This window comes from Gymnodraco acuticeps, unplaced genomic scaffold (genome assembly GCF_902827175.1).
Source record: "Gymnodraco acuticeps unplaced genomic scaffold, fGymAcu1.1, whole genome shotgun sequence".
Classification (NCBI taxonomy): Eukaryota; Metazoa; Chordata; class Actinopteri; order Perciformes; family Bathydraconidae; genus Gymnodraco; species Gymnodraco acuticeps.
In genome coordinates, this window is record NW_022989799.1 from 2,065,111 (window position 1) to 2,071,642 (window position 6,532).

The following is a 6,532-nucleotide window of genomic DNA, read 5'->3' on the forward strand; positions in this document are numbered from 1 at the left end:
GTGTGTGTGTGTGTGTGTGTGTGTGTGTGTGTGTGGTTAAAACATATCAGCCTGCGGTCGCTCTTTCTTTAGCCTTACTAATGATTGATTGATTGATTGATTGATTGATTGAAAAGTTTATTAACAGCTTGTATATTGGGTACAGTACAGTACAGCTCAAAACATGCAATTGTTAAGGGGATGCAGAACAGAGAAAGACTTTCGTCTTGTTTACATCAGGGTCCCTGTTAGAATGCCCGAGCAGCCATGGAGGACAAAGAGAAGAAGCAGGCAGGTTGGTGTTTTTCCACAGAAAACTGTTTTATTTTCTCAACCACTGTGACCACATGGCTGTCCTCCATCACCCACACAGTATACAACCCCTTCTCAACAACACTGACTGCCTTTTATAGGATGCCTCAGATCTTCATTGGCTGGCACATACCATTATCTTTATCCAAGCAAACTATTTAATACCACTATATAAACATTTACTAAACATTTCCCCACCAATTTACCAATAATACACACATGAATAAAGCTATGACAATATACATTAATTAACTATATCTATGTGAAAAAAATGTCGAACTCCCCCCAGGAGACTACCACTTGCCGTTTCCCTCCCGGAACTATATTTAGAGGTGTGCGGGCCCGGGGGAACTCTTTTGCCCGAACACCCTGGGAGAGAGAACAGACAGAGGTAAGTTTAATAATCACACAATAAATCACTAATTCACACGTTTACTTCATGGACAATCCCTCGCTACCCGTACTGTTAGCAATTCATGAATATGCGCATTTTAAACCGCATCCATTTCTTTACTCAGGTGAACAGCGAGCAGGAACGGCCCGGCGTCCGCGCCGCACGACACTCACACAACGATGCAATTCAATCAATTGTCAATAAACATATTCATACATTGATAAAGTGTGTTGTTTAAATCATGTGCCAATACTGTGTCAATATAACCTATACAGTACAATGATTATATCAACGTGAGCTCTAGTAACGACGTCTCGTCGTTACAGTCCCCCATTTCCAATTCATCATATCATTTAAGACATATAAGACATATTTGACATACAGATGGCTTATTTACAATTAACATACAGGTGGTTTTTTACTTACAGATTGCTTATTTACAATTTTCCTTTTAGATTTCGTTCTAATACATCCTAACCGGACATTTAAGACATACCAAGTCTACAGATATACAGTTAGTAACAGAGTCTAAAATGCGAGTATATACATAGATGGGGGGGGGGGGGGGGGGGGAAGCTGTCCATTGAACGATAGGTTGAGATTTGTACCATTACCGGGGCCAGTTTTGCAATGCTTTCCCCCGAAGGTGCTCTTTAAGAGAGGTTTTGAAGGTAAGTATAGTTTTACTTTCCTTTACAGTTGTGGGAAGAGCGTTCCACCTTGATGTGGCATAATTGCGAAACGTGTATTCCCCCTTTTTTGTGCCAAATCTGGGTTTCACATGATTTGTGGAGCTCCCTCTGGTGTTATGATCATGGTATTCCTTGACCTTTGGGAAGAATTTTGACATGTACATGGGTACCATAGAGGTGTAGTGGATCTTGTAGACCAGGCCCATTGCAAGTAGCTGTACTCTGTCGTCTACTCTAAGCCATCCTAGGTTGTCAAAGTGGGCAGAGGTGAGGTGGGTTCTAGATGAAAGGTCAAGCAGTAGTCTGACCAGTTTATTTTGCGATGTTTGAAGTTTTATTTTTAGCGCCTTAGAGGTGCTATGGTACCATGACGTGCAAGCATAGTCATAGTACCCTTGAATGAGTGCTCCTGCCAGAGTTTTCAGGGTGTTTTTGTTTACCAGAGAGGAGATCCGGTATAGGAATCTAGTTCTTTGATTGACTTTTTTTATTACATTGGATGCCATTTTGTCACAGGAGAGGTTTGCCTCAAGAATAGATCCTAGGTATGTAATTTCCTTCTTACTTGTGACAATAATGTCACCCACTGCAACTGAGAAGTCGTCGGATTTGCTGAGATTATGTTTCGAACCGAAGAGAATGGACTCTGTTTTACCCAGGTGTAATGATAATTTATTATCGGCGAGCCAGGTGCAGATTCTGCCGAGCTCGGAGCTGAGGGTTTTTTCAACCTGCAATCTGCTCCTGTCAGAGACCAGCAGGGCTGAGTCGTCCGCGAACAGGAACAAGTTGCAGTCACATGCTGATGACATGTCGTTTGCATAAATTAGGAACAGTAACGGACCTAATATGCTTCCTTGTGGAACACCACAGCTCACTGGGAGGGGGGGGGACAGAGTACTGTTTACCTCTACTATCTGTTCTCTCCCCTCCAGGTAGGACCGCATCCAGCTCACCGATAGTTTATCAAAACCAATTGCTTTTAGCTTGTCAATCAGAATGGGGTGATTGACAGTGTCGAAAGCCTTTTGTAGGTCCAGCATCACCATGCCGCAGTACTTGCCCTCGTCCACCTCTTGTTTGATGTGGTCGCTCAAATAAAGAAGGCATGTGTCAGTGGAGTGGGATGTTCTAAAGCCAGATTGAAATTCATAGATTAGTTTATTTTCTGCGAGGTACTTTTCGACCTGTTCATATACTATTTTTTCCATGACTTTCGAGATGGAGGTAAGTATAGAAACAGGGCGGTAGTTGCCTGGGTCCAATTTGCTGCCCTTTTTGTGCAGGGGGGTTACTCTTGCAATTTTGAAGTCTTTGGGTACTTTTCCCTGTTTTATGGAGAGGTTAATTATGTGAGCTATGACTGGTGAGATGGCGGTTGCTGTGTCTCTGAGGAATTTGGAGGGGATATTGTCGTGGCCAGTGGCCTTGTTAGGTTGGAGGGCGCTCAGTTTAATGAGTACCTCTGCTGTTGTTACCCTTGCTAGACTGAAATCATCTTTGCGTACCCCTAGGTTTTTGTAGTAGGTCATGATGGGATCTACTCCAAAAAGCCCTGAGTGGGAGGGTAATTTATTTACAAGAGTTGTGGCTATGTTTGTGAAAAAAATGTTCAAGTACTTGGCCACATCCAGTTTGTCTGTGATGAGCCTGTTATCTGTCTTTATGTTTAAGTTCGAAATTCTCGTTTTAAGTTTTTTACTGCAGCCAAGCTGGTTGAGTAATTTCCAAAGTTCATGGGGTTTATTTTTGTTTTCCTCAGTTTTGACATTGATGAAACTCTTTTTGGCAGTTTTGATCATGGAGCTTACGTCATTTCTTAGTCTGTTTCTTTCCATTTTTAGTTCAGTCACGTGGGCCTGGAGTTCACTGCTCGTGCTTTTGGAAAGCATTGACTGACTTTTATGAAACTCAGAGCATTTTTTGTCTCTGGTTTTCATGGCGGTCAGTATGCCGGAGTGCATCCACGGCTCAGCGCGATTTTTTATCCTGGTTGTTCTTAGGGGGGCCAAATCATTGAGTATTGCAGATAATTTGTTTTTGAAACCAAGCCATGTTTCTTCAACTTGTGTACCACTGAGCTCATCTGACCAGTCCAGGCTCTCCAGTTCTAGGTTAAAGGCCTCGCTAGAGTAGTTTTTGAGGTCTGTTTTGTGACAGCCGGCCCTTTGTTTTAGCTTTTTGTGGGTACAGAATATCATATAATGATCACTTAAACCGCATGCTATAACCCCTTTACTGGAGATCCTGGACCTGTCAGAGGTCAGAATGAGATCAATGGTAGTTTGTGTTGTTTCACATACCCGGGTGGGTTGGGTGATTAGCTGGCTGAAGCCGTGCAGATCACAAATCCTACTGAAGGACTTGAAGACGGACGTGTCTTTACGTTGCATATCTGTGTTCCAGTCTCCAATAATAATTGTCTCTACATCCCCCACATCAGCCAAACATCCATCTAATGTATCATAAAAGTCACTCTGTTCCGGTGGTCTATAGATTGTCCCGACTATTACAGATTTAGCATTGTCAAAAAGAATTTCAACCCACACAGATTCAATATTTTCATGATGCAGGTCAGTACGGTTTTTGAAATTGGTGTCTTTATGTATGTACATGCAGACACCACCTCCATTCACGTTCCTGTCCCTTCTCACTACAAGATAATCTTCAATTTCAATCTCTGAATCTGTAATGGAATTGTCCAATTTGGTTTCAGAAAAGCATAATATGCTTGTCTTACCGTTCATGAATAGCTGCCTGAGTTCAGCCAGTTTGTGTCTCAGGCTGTTAGTGTTCAGATGAAAAATATGTTGTCCATTTTTGTTGCTTAAATGCACAATGTCGTCAGCTTGCAGATATTTGTCTTTGTCCGTTACAGCAACCGGCTTGCGGCCTGCCGTAGTGTTTGGAGCGGTGGTGGTGGGGATAGGAAGGCTCCGTTGTAGCTTTAGCCGTTGATATGCTAGCAAGGTGGCTAACAACATGGCGGATATTTGTTCCCTCGGATATCGGTTCTCTTCCTCTCGTCACTGCCTCATGCGTGTCTGTCTGCCGAGGCGTCCCCGATAGGAGCGTTTAGAGCGAAGCGAATATTCGCATCGCGTCCGGTGTGAACGTAGCATAAACGCTCCTATCGCATCGCTCTAGTCGCTCGAGTTTCACCGCGGCTGCCAGCTGTGTTTACTCGCATCATTCAAACAAGACGCGCTGGCTCGGGAGCTACAACAAAATGAACATATTTTACCGTGATTAAATATTAATACACGTTTCTAAATGATGCCGACGTAACAACATACTGATACCGGTTAGTAAAAACCATGAATTAATGCTTTGACAAGTCTGCAGACAGACGGCAGGCGAAAAACCCTTTTAAAATGCGTGTTTTCTAAATGGAGCTTGGCTAAGCTAACGTTATATATGCTCCGACCGTCCACACTCACAACAACGGCCTATACAGACATAAATAAAGCAGCGACTGTATTCTCCATAACACAGACAGTCTGTGGTTTGTACTTGTTTAACTTTTGTCTAGTTTCTGAACAGATCGTATCTGTCCCCGGCTGTTTGAAGAGCAAGCATGGGAAACAAAAGACAGCATTTACCTGTGTGCATCCAGCTAGCCATGCCTTTCTGGTGTACCAGCTACGTGAGAAGCCTCGTTGATACGTTTTGTCTTTTTCACGAGCTTGCTGCAATATATACAAATCGGGTTGGTCCGGTCCAAGGTCTTTAAGTATCAATTTATCTCCCAAACTTCTCCTTTCGAAAGGATTGGAGAGTAGTCCTCTCCAAACCAACAGACAAGACGTCCATCACACGGAGGTTTCTCCCTGAAATCTCTGCAGCTCTCTGGACACCAGACTGTCTCAATCCGTCCACACTGAATATGAGAGAGGAAAAATGAAAATAATAAATGCTTTAGACAATAAGAAACATAAAGTTGACTGTTGAGTTGCTCAGTTTTTTTAGATCGTCAATATTACTGTATAACTAATATCTCAGGTTAAGAGGCACATTCAAATAAAGATTGTTCATTAAATACATTTTGTCTTTTGAATTGTTTGTCTAAAGTCAAGGATCTAGAACTGGTACTTAGTTTTAATGATACAGTCTGGTTATTATGCTGTTTGGAGGAGGCCTCACAGGTAAGAGCACTAACTAGCTACCATCACATGTACCTTAGCTTGACTTAAATGTATTAAACGTATAGTTAAGTGATATCAAAATATAAATAACTAATGTCATGCAAACATATTAATATTTGCTTGATTCCAGTGTTGAATTTAGCACAATTGCATACAAACGTTAAGGGGTTTTAAGATTCTGAAGTATTATGCTAAAAACTCAATAACTCAGATTATTATTTATAGTTTTGCTGAATAGTTTAATATCCGCTTACTTTAGAAACGTAAAATGCGACGGCAGCGTGCAGATGGGGAGCATGTTAGCTTAGCTTGGTAGCTTCAGCTAGCTCTGGAACTTCCAGCTCGGTGGCAGCAGGTCCCGCCTCGGCTCCGCCTCTTTGCCCTTATTTGGAGCAGGCTGGAGAAGGCGGGAGTTGAACTCTGACGTCACTGTTGAGCCGTTAGTGTCCGACTCCGCCTACTAAGGGCTTCACGGCAACTCTGCAGAATCCTATGGGTGACGTCACGGACCCTACGTCCATTTATATATACAGTCTATGGGTAGAGCCGGGAAGCCAATACGGAAGTGCCACACACTGCAGTTCATATATTGGCCGATAGGCGATGGCTGCAGAAAGGAGCAATTTCCATATACCCCCATGTTAAAATACCCAACTTTACAGCAGAAAAAAACATGTTTCTACCCCTGGCTCCATACATTTTTATTATCGTTATAGATAGATTCCACCTTCATGATTATGGATCTGTGAGTGAATTGTTTTCTAACGCGAGCCTTTTATTTATATTAGGTCTTAAAGTTTGTGCATAATTTAGGGCGTGGTCACATTGAGTGACGGCTCTGTCAAGTGCCTGCCGCTGTTAGCTTCTTGTCTCTCTGCTAGCTGCTCCGTGAAGCTAGCTACAGGGACTCTGCCTGCTCAGCTCATCCAGGAAACACAACTTTCAGCCTGCCGTGGTTGTTTGTTCTTCATGCTTATATCGGACTATTGTGACTCGCTCTGCGGTTAAAA